Genomic DNA, 12,698 nt, shown 5'->3' on the forward strand with positions numbered 1-12,698 from the left:
GATTAAATGAAAATGAAAATTCAATGTTTTCAATCAAATGCTTGCATTTACAAGTGCTCAGTGGGCACATGTAATGGCTTTTAAGCATCATGTCATCCATGGGCTGTTCTACCATGATTGTTGCCATCCACATAATCTGATGTTGAATGAGTATTTAGAAACCTAGAAAAAGAACACAGATCCAAAGGAGTCAAAATCCATGCTTAGTTTTAGGAAGAAAAGGAGAAAACCCCAGTGTGGTTGGGGTTTCTGGGAGTTGGGAAGAAAGAGGAAGAGTCTGTATAAATTGTGTACATATGAGTTCCAAAATAACTTTAATTCCAGCTCACAAAAATGTCAGGCTCCTGCCTCTTTTCTCCTCCATGACAGCTTAATTCTGCTTGCTGAGGTCTCCACTGATGGTTTACCCTTCATGTTAAGCCCTCCTTACCTCATTTCTCAAAGCAAAATATATGCTCTGCAGAGTGGTTTCTTCCAAATCCTTGGGATTTGTTTCCTCATGAGAGTTATAGACTGGCAGTGATGGGAGTTTAAAGTGTTTAAAGTGTAAGGTCTGAGACTATAGACAACCCCTTCTGTTCTCTCATGGTATGCAGGCATGCTTACTTCCAGCCCTGTGCAGAACAGTTGCAAACAGCATTATTCTCCCTTAAGTGGTGTCTCCAGAATCCACATTTTTACTTCTTAGGCATCACATTCTTGCTTGCTTAGATTTATTTCAAAGCTCACAGAAATGTTTTAAATGATCTCAATTAGAATGCTATCTGAGGAACTGTTCCTGGGAAAATCTAGATAGATGTACCTCAATTCCAAAGAAATCAATGTTTGTGTATTGAAACAAGAGCTATACACTTAGGTGCATCCAAAGGTGAAGTAGAAGCAAGTGTAAAATTCAGATCCAATGGAATCTGCCCTGAACAGCATAGTATACCACATTCAAATTTGGAATTTGCTGTCAGATGCTGTGGAAATTGAAGATTATGTCATAGTACTACTCATTGCTACCAGGTTTTCAGGATTTCAAGCATTGATGGAAAAATCCTGAAATTTAAATATTGCTAAATAATTCAAAGAGATATATTCTTCAAATGACATTTCCCTTGGTAGAAAAAGCTATCTATTGGCTGGGCTGTACTCAAGGAGTATACATCTTAAAATTCTGCATCAGAGATTAGAAATGGGCAAAATGTGCTCCATATACATTTAAAAATATTGTGATATACAGAGAATGACTGACAAAAGGCAAGCAAATGGCGATGGAATTGGATTCATGTGATAAATGAGCAAAGCAAAATTAATAATAACCAGAAAAACGTAAAGGGACCTTCATTGGGAAAGACAAAACTGGAGTTTTGGGGAAGAATACAGGTTTAACCAAGTAAAACTTTATTGAAAACATCTGTACTCCAGAAGCAGTTTTCAATTCCCTAGTTGCTCAAATTAGTAATTATAGTATCAGAAAGCAGAAAACTGGAAAATAGGGCTTAATCATTATCTTCAAAGAGAAAGATTCTGAATCCTAATCTATTTTGGTAAACTATCATATGTAATGTCTGACTCTCAGAAGTTCACACAGTACACATGTGTTCAACAAGTACTAAAAAGCCTTAGAGAAGAGAATCCTGTTTGCTTTGGCTTCCCAATAAACTTCTCTCTGCTTTTAGAACACTTCTGTATTGACAACTCTTGCAAACCCTGGGAAGCGATGTTCCCTATATAGGTCTGATTTTGTAAGAACTCAGACAGGAGAAATGTAACATTTACCTGGAGAATAAAAAATAAATAAGTATATACAGAATCTTTGTAAACTTTAAACATATAAAGATGGTACATTAGTCATTGATCCCAGTGAGACTGAACAATTAGAATATTGATAGATAGGTAGATAGATTTGTAGACAGTAGGCATATAAACAATTTGAAGATATAGCTACATAGATGATATAGACCATAGCTAGATGATGTTGGGAGCCAACTTTTAGCAGAAAGCAGCTATCACCTTTGCAGCCATCTTGAACCATATACCCTGATGTGAGACATGGTTTTCAACAGCCTACAACAGCTGAAGCACACTCTGATAGCCCACATATTTTGTTTTGCTGTTTACTGCCCCCAGCTGCAAGGCGCACATGATATCCATGCCTGCAAGGCATGTGGTTCACGTGCTATCCACGTGCTGTCCATGTGCTATCCATGCCATACATGCCTGTAAGGTGTACGTGGTATCCACGCCTGTAAGGCTTACGTCATATCAACACCTGCAAGGCACGTGGTATCCTTGTAGGCACGTGGCAAAAGTGTGTAAATACCCCAGATTTCCCTTCAATAAATGAGACTAGAGACTTGAATAGAACCTCTGTCTTGTCTCCATTCTTCACGTCTCTTCCCCTTTATCCTCTCTCTCTCCTCTCTCTCTCTCTCTCTCTCTCTCTCTCTCTCTCTCTCTCTCTCTCTATCTATCTATCTCTCTCTCTCTCTCCCCTGACCTGCTGAACAGAGCAGGCAGCAACAAGATGATACATAGATGATAGATAAGAACTAAAATTAGTCACAAGTTACCATCAAGGAAGGTGAGAAGCTTCACAATATCCCAAGTCCTGACAAAAGCACGGGAATCTGATGTTATAGTTTGAAATACTGTGAGAGAAATCAGAGTTAATGGAGTAGATTCTGATGTGGGACTCAAGGCCTGAGAATAACGAACACTGGTAGTTGAAAGAGATGGCTGTACATGCTTAAACAGTCATCCTGATTTAATTGTCTTTATTGTTCTGTTCTATTCATACAGAGGTTCTCAACATGTGGGTAATGATCCCTTTTGGGGTTGAAGGACCTTTTCACAGGGGTCACCAAGACCATCAGATATTTACATTTATGATTCAGAAGAGCAGTAAAATTACAATTATGAAGCAGCGGCAAAAATAATTTTATGGTTTGGAGTTACCATTAACATTTTATCAACTTGGGATGATCTTCCTAAGAAGTTGGTGTTTCTCTTGGTTCTGTTCTGAAATGGGCAGATGAACATTTGTTCTCTTTGGCTTATATAACTGTTCAGTTTGTTGATCATAAATGTTGGATATTATGTTCTTTCTTGACCATGAACACATTCTCAACCAAAACTTGGTGGCCTAAAAACACCTCTATACAAAATTTCGTTTGTGTGAAATCACTCAGAAGTGATCATAAGCTGCTTACCAGCCTAGTACTTTTAGAAAAAAAATGGATCTATATGAAATCCCTAGCCATTCATTTTACTACCTCTTGATTGTGGTTATGTTATTTTTGGATAACCATACATAGAAATTGCATTTTTTATGAAAACTATCACATCTCTTATGTTATATCAGTCATTATTAGTTTTGCCAGATATTCTGACTTCTCTTATTCTGAGTACTGGATATTTTGTTTAACATAAATAAAGTTTTATAATAAAATTTACAACATCACAAAAATTTGACTAGAATAATGCCTTTTGAATAAACATTAAATGTAAATGTAATCATAACCAATTTAAAAATATTTGTTTCCCTGTGTCTGTGTAGGTAATATACCACCGCTGAAAACTAACCCAGGAGGAAATTATTCACCTGCAATAAGTAAAATGGCTCTAATGTAAATGTGTATTATGGAAATTATTTCATTGGCATGTAAGTGTTTTATGAACAAAAGCATACATAAAGATAGAGATTTATTTTTACTATTGATATTCTGGTTCCTTTGTCTTTACAGATGATATAATTAAGATTCAATGAAATGAAAAATCATTAAGACATTGTATTCTAAAAATCCTCATTCTTCACTTCTTCTTCCAAATGAATATGAAACTGGGCAGTAGAAGTTTTGTTTCAAAAGAAAATGTAAATGGCATCCCAAGATAGGTGATTCTGCCTTTAGAACATGCAAAAAGTTTCATAGAAAAAAAGACATTATCACTGAGTTTAAAATCTGCCTGGATCAGGCTGGAAAGATAGTTCAGTGGTTTAGAATCTAGTATTCACTTTCAAAAAAAGTGGGTTCAATTCCCAGAACCCTGACAGTGGCTTATACCTGTCTGTAACTCCTTTTTCAAGTCATCTAGTTTCTTCTGTCTTCCTTTGGAGCAGAACCCCAAGACTTAAAACGTAGGCAAAATATTCATATACATAGAATAAAATAATTCTAAAAATAAAATAAACTCAGGCAGGAGAATTTTATTTTTCATTCAACAATAATAATATATTCCTGTTTACCAGATATTGTTAAGATGTCATTTAAATGATGGCAGTAATTTATATATCATAATAATTTATTTTTGGTGTCACATATTTTGTAATTTTAAATTAAATATATATAACACATTATTTAAAACATTTCTCCACAGGGTACACTTAATATCACTCTTTTTATTGGTTTGTTTATAAATAATAAATACATATTGGTAAATGTTATAAATGTTGTTTTGGAAGTGTGTATCAATAGAGAGATGCAAAATAAAAAAGAGGATATAACTCACAAAATCAGCCTTTAGAATTAGCTAAATACTACTTAATGCTCTCATTCTGTGTAGACAGGTTATAGATACTTTTATAAAAATTAAACAATATGATAACTAGTGTCGTAATTTTTACCTTTTACTTTTAAGAATTTAAAAAATAAATCTCACTGATAATTGTAAAAAAAATCTATAGGTAAAAACTGATCAACTTATTGCAGAGGTGATATATAAGAAATATGACTAATGATTCCTGTTATTTGTTTTTATCTGGAGCATTTTATCAGATTTCTTTTATTGTCTGTCCTGATATTGTTTATTTGTTCTGTGTGACTTCTTGGGTGTGTTTAAAACCAAGAATCCTGTGGTTTCTATCCTATAAACTTTTCCTTCAAGTTCAAATCCTTAGATAATAGAAATTATATAGTGCATTGCATAGCTCACTAAGATTGTCGTTGTTGTTTCACACAAGAGGTTGTGCTCAATATCATCACTGCGTTGTATTTATGAAGCATCACAGTACAAATTTCTTTCAGGTTTTTAGTTGTTTTCAACCAGATATAATTATAAAGCAATATTCTATAAATATCTTTTTAATTTCTCACTAATTTCTCTTTGTGGTAGTTATCTTTCTATTATCTATTCATCTATGTAACATCTATCCATCATCCATCTATATCCAGTTGTCACCACCTATACTATGTGTGTATCTCTATCAAAATATGTCTATATATGAACTTATATTTAGGGAATATAAAATGCATTTATATTCTTTCAAAAAGTTCTAGAAACAGCTCTTTATTTTGTTTGATTGTTTGTATGTATGTATGTGTGTTTGTTTGTTTGTTTTTCATTTATGACTGTATGTTTGAGAATTGGTTTTCTGTGTAGCCCTGACTTTCCTGAAACATACTCTATAGACTAGGTTGGCCTTGGACTCAGAGATCTGCCTGCATATGCCTCCTCACTACTGGCATTAAAGGTGTGCACCATTATCACCTAGCCCTTAAACTCAGCTCTTAAAATTCACTTCTACAAGCAATTATTAAGATTTTTTTATTACACATGTACTAGTGATGTTGTCTTACACACAATAACATTTATAGGCTTTATAGTGATTATTTGTTATAGTTTTAATATGTTAATGATTGAAGGCTTTAATTATTTATTGAAAATCCTTCCCTTTCACACAACTTCTTCACTTTTTCTATTCCTGCAGACCTAGTCTCTCAGTATAGTCTCTGATATAATGCATCTCAATTACAGCCTCCCCCCACTTAACACCTCTCAGCCCCATACCCCTTTCCCTCTCCTCCAGATCCTATGTTCTTCCTTTTCTCTTCAGAAAAGAGGTGAATTCCCAGGGACATAAATCAAACAGAACAGAATAAGATTCAATAAGACTAGACACAAAACCTCATATAAAGGCTGGACCAGGGAAAACAATAGGAGGAAAATGGTCTCAAGAGCATTCAAAAGAGTCAGAGACACCCCACTCCCACAGTTAGGGGTTTCTCACAAACTTGAAGTGAAACAACCACAAAGTATGTGTAGAGGGCTTAGGGAAGACCCAGGCTAGCTCTGCAATTGTCACTCTAGTCTCTGAAAGCCACTATAGCCCCTGCCTGGTGGACTCTGAGGTCTGTATTCTCCTAGTGTCCTTTACCCCTCTAGGTCCTACAGTTTTTTTCTCTCTTCCACAGGGTTCCCCAAGCTTCATCCAGTGTTTGGCTTGGATCTCTACATATGTTCCCTTGAATTTTATTTTATTTTATCTTTTTCTTTTTTCTTTTGTTTTCTTTTTTTTTTGTCTTTTTTGATTGGATATTTTATTTATTTACATTTCAGATGCCATCCCCTTTCCCTATTTCCCCTCCCTAGAACCCGCTATCCCATTCCCTTCCCCCTTTTTGCTTTTATAGCATTTTAATTACATGCAAGTATTAAGGTCAGTTCTAGGTTGAGGAACTAGCAATACAATAGATGCAAATAGTCAAGGAACAAGCAAGACAATAAACATAAATATTCAAAACTAAGAAAGGCAATTAACAAAGTTCTGTGAACACTCCCTTGATCACTATTTCTAAGGGCTTATCAGGATGACCAAAGTATCTGAGCCTACTTTCCTGTCCTAGCCCAAAGTCATGTTCATGTCTGAAGCCTACTTCCTTGTTCTAGCCTAAAATTTAGATTCCTGCCTGAAGTTACTTCTTTGTTCTGGCCTAAGATTTACATTCCTGCCTGAAATTACTTCTTTGTTCTAGACTAATGTCAGATTCCTGCCTGAAGCCTACTTCCTTGTCCTGGGCTAATGTCAGATTTCTGCCAAGCAGCACATTTCCTTGTCCTTGGCCCATGTCATATTCTTGCCAAGCAGCACCAAAGGCGCTCTGTCTCTCCCCCATTTTCATTTCATAAACAAGACTGAGCCTTAGGTCGTTTTGACAAGAATGCCTTCCTTACCCATCGCGGAATATGCATTATCAAAAGCAATGCACTTATGTCTTAGTTTGGTGAGGCTCTGTGCAGAATCTTACTTGTCCTTGTCTTGCCAGCCTGTTAATTTAATAACCCTGTCTGGGGGGATCCATCTTCTGTTTCAAGCCATATACTTTGGCTGCCAACATGTTGATGTTGATCTTTTCTTTTAGATTGACCATCTAAGGTATCTTTTGTTTATCTTGAATATAGTTTCTCTATTCAGCAGAGTGACTGTATTTGCCAATCAGTGTTTGCTCTACCTTTTCAATGTCAATTGTTCTTGATATAACATTATTCTAGAGCAATTCACTTTCTATATTACCCTTCATGCATACAATTATTAAGAATCTTGGACAGCAATTAAATATGTTCTCCTTTGTTTTCTTTTAAAAGCATGTGTATAATTTGTATATTTAAATACATTATTTGTCTGGAATTTGGTTTTCATATCATATGTGATAAAGCTAACATTATGTTATCCTACATATGATTGTAGCACAAAAATGCATTAGTATTATTACATTGCAAGGAACAATATACTCTATTCCATAACCTTTTTAATTCTTTGCAAAAGTCTCAGCTTCTAGATAACTTGATCCTATAGCAAATTTATATATCTATGAACATAATTTTCTACAGTTATGTAAGTTTCTACAATAGTGTAAAGTTTCTACAATATCACTGATTCTACTTTTTCATCATTATCTTGGGTAGTATTAAGATTTTTAGATTTTTCACTTAAATAGCATTGCAAGTTATGCCAAAAATTTCTGCTAAGGTTTTGGATAGAGTTACATTAATTTTAAAAATTATACCAGCAGATATATTTACTAATGCTTTCTAATCTGTGAGCATGACATTCTATGTCATAAAAGCATTATCATGTTTTTCTTTAATGTTTGATAGTTATGTTTCTGAATTTAAATATATATATACATATATATATCTCATTTTCAAGTTTTATTATTTGTTATAACTATAAAATGTATGATGTTCAAATTGTATTTTTCAGTGTAATTAAAAGAATATATTTGCATATTGTCTTTGTATCTATATGCTTATATTTGCTTGTTATTTATAATAATGTAAACAGATTATGTTCTATTTTTCTATGCAAACTATTAAATAGCAGATTTGTATTCATTTCAAGTCTTGTAACTTTTAGACATTCTTATCCTATTGTGCAATGAACATCAATAAAATATGAGTATGTATATTGTCATCCTTATCTTTCAATGTTAGTCAAATATTTTTCAATATCCCATTATAAAGGATGGTGCTACTTTTGATTTTTTATATTCTTTGTGAGATTATTAAAAAGTCTCCTATCTTACTTCATGACAGCAATAACTACTTATTTATAATAATGTTTTATTGATTTTGATGGGTGTTATGAAGGAAAGATTAACTCTATGACATATTCTCTCTGTGCCTTTACTCTGGATGTTTTGTTTGTTTCTTTATATATTTTCTGCATCTGTAGCCACACTCTGTTCTGGCTCCTGTTCCTGGTCTCTCATCTGTCCTTGTGCCTATTACCATTCTCTTGTCTATCGTCAACAATTTATTTGTACCCTAACACTTCTTTTTTGAATTGGCTATATTTGCTTTTTTGGAGGCTTTTCCAAATTAAAAATCTTCCAGTTTATACACACTGACACCCACACACAAACACCCCAGCTTTAGTTTTCTAGTTTGTGACCTTATACTCTTGTGCTCTGGACAGAAAAAAAATATACTCAAGATAGGTCTTACTTCTAACCCACTATAATGCCCATTTCCCCCATGGCATTTTGTGAACCATCTATGGTAACATCAGACATTTGGGTTTATATCAGTAGGTTTTCCTCAAAAAAGTAGCTTGACTCCTCTGACAAAACCAGTATTTGGGGCTGATGAAAAATGCATAGAAGTAATATAAGAGATAATATTATCCTGGGTTGAGCAACAAGTCTACATTTCTTCCTCACTGTTTTCCCATTCTAAAGTATGTCACCGAAATACACATATATATAAGGCATCGCTCATTAATGTCATATGTCTCTATAGAAAAGACAGCTAGATGGGATGATATTGCAACTCAGGTAAATGTCAGCTGACTAGAATGAGAGTGGCATAAAGGATGAAAGTGACATAAAGGGCATTCTTAGTAAACTATGTGAGCAATGCAGGATTCAGAATACTTTATACAATCACAAATACGCCTGTAACTAATAGAGTAACATCATTAAAGTCTATGATTACTCATATGTGAATCACATGATGTTCTACAGCAATGTATACAAACAAATGGCATTCTGGAAATTTAGTTTTCCAACATAAAAACAACCCATTGATGTGTGAATAGCATATTTTTTTTGCATTTTTGTTTGTTTTTGTTTGCTTATTTGTATTAATTTTTAAGGAAGCCTAGGAAAGTGGCTTTAAGCTTTTCTGAGGTTGTGGAGAAAAAAAGCAGAGGAGACTCAGGTGTCTAGACTTCTATTTCCCCAAAGATTATAAAGAATAAATATACAAGATAGTAAGGTGTATAAATAAATAATTTTGATTTCAGTGTTGAGTTTCTATCAGATAAAAGATGAATAGTCTTAATAGTATTGTGTTATCTCCATTTTGACAGGGTTTGGCCTTTTTCTTAATATTCAATGTAATTTGATTGACCAAAAAACTCTTGCTTCTTTCTTTTTACTATTGTTTACTAGAATGATAATTTGTCCCTTTTTTGTTTATACCTATTTCCTGGATTTATATAATTATTAAGAACTACCCTGTTTTCTTTGTTCTGGCTAGAAATAATGGCATGTCAATTCTAAACCTTATAATCAACATGCTTTTCTTTATTTGATTTCTTAATTAGTGCTAAGAATGATAGCATTGGGCCAGCACTCTAATTTGCATGTGAAACAGCATTGTCTTCCATTCTAAAGCCAGGATCTTTATGCTGATCATTGTATTCTCTATTGGGTACAGTCAGTTTAACAAGAAACAGATCTTAAGCCACTTCTAACTGATACTCTGGGCCATAACTACCTTGAAAATAAATGGTGACAATTCTCAGAGATGAATGTGGCACACACAGTTTCCAAGCTTGACATCTTTATATATGCTTATAACTCTGCCCAGGAATATGACTCTTGAATTTTTTACTTCTCTTTCAAAATCCATCAACTATATTGATACTTGTGATTCTTCCTTATACAATCTTCCTAGATCTTTCAATGGTGATGGGTGCTACTGGGTTGACTTTCAATCACCAGGAATAAATGTCAGAAACCAATCCAATGCTAGGGTTTCTGGGAAGTGATGTAGAAGTATCAACACAAAATAGGTGGACTATGTTCTGTACTTATTTATTTTTGGTTTTTGGAGTCAGGATCTCATTACATCACCCTGCTTGCCTTGGAATGTGCTACATTGTCTCAACTGTTCTCTGCCTCCTCATTGCTGTGTTTAGAAGCGAGAGCTACCCCTATTGGTACACATATTTTTCCTTTTCTATAAAGACCTATGACATTAGTGAGTATCTAATTGTGAGCCCAATATACAATATAGTTTCATTCATGAGACAGGTATAGTTTTCAAACAGAAAAAAAAACTTCAATGTGTGAATAACATTTTTTTGCATTTTTGTTTGTTTGTATTTGTTTGTTTGTTTGTTTGTATTAATTTTGAGGAAGCCTAGCAAAGTGGCTTCAAACTTTTCTGAGGTTTTGGAGAAAAAAGCGGAGGAGACTCAGGCATCTAGACTTCTATTTTCCCGAAGATTATAAAGAATAAATATATAAGATAGTAAGGTGTCCTCTATCTCAGAGTGTCACCCAAAGCAAGATAATCAAGGCAAAAGCATGTAAAAGCTAAAGTAGAATAAGGCCCTCAGACTGCTAATGTGTCAAATACAAAATACATTATTTTTTGTTTGTTTCTCAATACTAAGTGTCAGAAGTATAAATCCTGGTTCTCTTCAGAAACATGCTTTCAGACCTTTGGAAATAATCTTTCTTGTCTCCTCCAGCTGCTAGTATTTTCCAATAATTCTTGCGCCCCCTCCCCCCATGATTCTAAAAGGAGCATTTAATCCCCTGGTTATTTACTCTATGTGTGCCTTCTCTTCTTATTTCCTTCTGTGCATGTTCATAAAGACACTTTCTCTACTGTACCAGAGCTCATGATAACCACATTATAGTGACTTGATAACATCTGAAAAGACTTTGTTTCCAGCTAGTCACTTGCTTTGAGCCATTTCTGTAAGACATAATACAATTCATAACCTTAGCCTGAGGATACAAAGCTTTCTTTTTTTTTTTTTTCATTTTATTTTATTTACATTTAAGATGCCATCCCCTTTCCCCATTTCCCCTCCCTAGAAAACCCCTGTCCCATGCCCCCCTTTCCTTTTTGCTTTTATACAATTTTTTTAAAATGTTAATCAAAGGATTTATAAGTTTGGTAATGCTCAATCAGAAGGGTAATCCAATACCCAACCTAGATATAAAGACTATCTTTGACTGGTGGAGACCTGTAAACATCTGCCTCCATGCCCCCTCTCTCTTTCTCTCTCTCATCACCTAGCTTCTCCTCTCCTTCATCTTCTCTCCTTACTCCATCTCTTCCTCTCAGTACTCCTTCCCACTTAGCTCCTCCTACATATCACTCTTCCTGTTAAAGTAAAACTTTTCTCTCAAAATACAGTTAGAGCATACTTATTCCTAATTGTACCAGTGAGGTATAAGATAGTTCTAATACCCAGTCCATCATTTTGTTGACTAACCAGAACCTCTGTCATCTCTTCTAACTAAAACACTTACTTTTGATCCTGGCTTTTTTTTTTTTTTTTTTTTTTTTTTTTGGCTTTATAATGAATGTCAGCTGAAAACTATCTACTCAGATCTTTTCTCTCAAAGTAAATAGCCAGGATTGGCTATGAGACTATGGGTCTGCAACCCCGTCAGAAATCCAGAATGACTGAGTTAACTGAAGTTATAGGAAGCACTAAACATAGCTTCTAAAACTTAGCCAATTTATAGAGACCTCTGAACACCTGAGAAGCTCCTATACTACCGAATGTTCGAGCATCAAATCTTCAGCCTTCTGGCCCAGAGTCATCTGACAGACCTTAGTGATGCAGGATTATTAAGGGCTGATTACTCTGTCTGGGCAGATATAATCAGTCGACTATTCTGCATGTATGTCCTCTTCAGGACAGTAGTTAGTCTGTAGATGGAAAGAGGCAATTCTTGCCTAGTGGCTGTCACCACACAACTGGCATAACTCCAAGGATGCTCAATTTCTTCTTAGAATCCACAACAGGAAGCTGTCAGGAGCAGACAGGTCTCTAATCAGAATGGACATTTATATAAATTTTTGTAGCGTCAATTCTATGGACTTCTGACGTTTTGAAAACCAACTATCCATGTAAGGTCACCTGGACTGTTGTCTGTTCACTCCTCTTGGCTATTTCTAAATAAAATATGGTTAACCTCCTAACAATTAACTCAAAGCCATAAATTTGCTATAGTCCCTTAACTCATAGGTTAACCATCCCAAATCAGTTAAAAAAGTTAAGGAAGGACTGGGTCTAGGCCTTGTATTCCTAAATGTGTTATACAAGCACATTGCCATGAGAGTATCAATATTCATCTCACTTTTATATTAATAAGGAGCTCGTACCAATGAAAACCTTAAATTTGAAATCAAAGTAAATTTTGTACCATTTAAGAAATTATAACTTCATCTTGATAATAATT

The sequence above is a fragment of the Arvicanthis niloticus genome, chromosome 7, assembly GCF_011762505.2.
Source record: "Arvicanthis niloticus isolate mArvNil1 chromosome 7, mArvNil1.pat.X, whole genome shotgun sequence".
Classification (NCBI taxonomy): domain Eukaryota; kingdom Metazoa; phylum Chordata; class Mammalia; order Rodentia; family Muridae; genus Arvicanthis; species Arvicanthis niloticus.